This window comes from Chiloscyllium plagiosum, unplaced genomic scaffold (genome assembly GCF_037043375.1).
Source record: "Chiloscyllium plagiosum isolate Xiang-an unplaced genomic scaffold, Cpla_swu_hap1 HiC_scaffold_38, whole genome shotgun sequence".
Lineage (NCBI taxonomy): Eukaryota > Metazoa > Chordata > Chondrichthyes > Orectolobiformes > Hemiscylliidae > Chiloscyllium > Chiloscyllium plagiosum.
The window spans coordinates 66,761,957-66,763,541 of NW_028270176.1; the positions used below are offsets into that span (position 1 = coordinate 66,761,957).

Here is a 1,585-nt window from a genome sequence, read left to right on the forward strand (position 1 = left end):
CACTCTGATCTAAAATCTGGTTTCCAGCATCTGCAGTCCTCACTTTTACCTAGTTCTTTCAGTGTCGCTGATCCCAATTCAAGAACTCCATCTCTAGCGGTTTCATGACGGTACCTCAGTGCTGAGGAGTTGAAGATTGAAGAAACGTAACTCACCCCCTCCATCTCTGGGGTAATTAGGAACTGAAAATGAATCGTGTCACATTGAAATATATCTAGATGCGACTTAATCTTTGTCTTTTATTGGGAACCATCTCTTTCATTGTAACCATCAGGAAAGAACATTTCGTTCGCCAGAAAAAGAAATGAATATGTCACTAACCTTTGTTTGCTTCAGGTCCAAGAATACTCAGATCAATAGCTCCCTTGCTTACCTCTGCTGGTCATGTTCGCAAAGAGATCTAGCAAATTGCCAAGTGTGCTTTTCCTTTCAATAAATAATTTTGACTCAGTTTGGCTGCAAATATCTTTTCCTACCTTTGTGCTTTTCTTCTTTTACATTGGTGTCTCGCACCTTACAAATGACAGCAAAGGTATGAAAGGAGATGGAAGCATTTATCTCATCAAGTCAGCGAGAGCTTTCAATGAGATCACGGCTGATTTGGTCAATGCTCAACCGGCCAGCACTCTCTGTAGTCATGGCCGAGTGGTTAAGGCGATGGATTAGAAATCCATTGGGGTTTCCCCACGTAGGTTCGTAATCCTACTGACTACGTTATAAATGATTTCCTGCTGGAGTAATTTTGGCTCAAGTTCAGAAAACCGATTTTGCAAACCGCGCCGGTAATTTGATTAGACTTGAGAAACTCGAGTTCTTCATCAGAAATGTTCCATATTTAAAACATTATCTCTGTTTCTCTTTCCAGATACACTGCTCGACGCATCGGGTTTCTGCAGTTGTTATTGAACGTGCTAAGCAGAAGTGCTCCTTTTCATTAGATTCCTTTAATCCCTGTCCTCTGTTCTCTGGCTCGGGTCAGTGGCAACACTTCCTCCTACTCGTCAAAGTGCTCATTCCCCACCGCTCCCTCTCCCATCATTACAAACAACCGCAGGAAATTGCCACTTAACCATCTTTGTTCCAAAGTGAAACTCACCAACCTCGGGAATCTCTGCACCAAACGGGACTTCTCATCCCTGGACATGGTGCAAGCCAGAGGATTGTGAAGAGATACTGTGAAAATATTGTCAGTTGGCATTTGGAAAAATATTTAAGAAGCAAACCATATAATTTAGGCTCCAGCTTTGGAAATCTTGAGAAACTCTTTGGGAAATGGAATCAGAGGAGGATGAAGAAGTGTGAACTGTCGGACCGAGAAGAGGACGGGACATTGACTCTGATGTTCTCGGGACAGGAACTGATCTGAGACATTGAAAGAATTCTAGCACACGTACGTGAGGAATGCAAACTTCATCTGGACACTGGGACAACGAAAACCTCAAGACAAAATCCAAATATTGACTGTGATCACTACAGTACGAGTACTATAGATGGGTCAGTTTTTGCGCAGTGTGTGCAGGAGGGCTTCCTGACATAGTATGTAGACATGCCTTCAAGGGACGAAGCCACTTTCGATTTAGTACGG

The 1,585-nt window shown here is 43.0% G+C and overlaps 1 non-coding gene across 1 annotated transcript; it reads left to right on the plus strand.

Annotated features, from left to right (window-relative positions):
• Positions 1 to 631: 631 nt before the first annotated feature.
• trnas-aga (transfer RNA serine (anticodon AGA)) lies at positions 632 to 714 on the plus strand. Its single transcript has one exon. It is a non-coding gene; the product is annotated as a tRNA-Ser (tRNA).
• Positions 715 to 1,585: the final 871 nt, after the last annotated feature.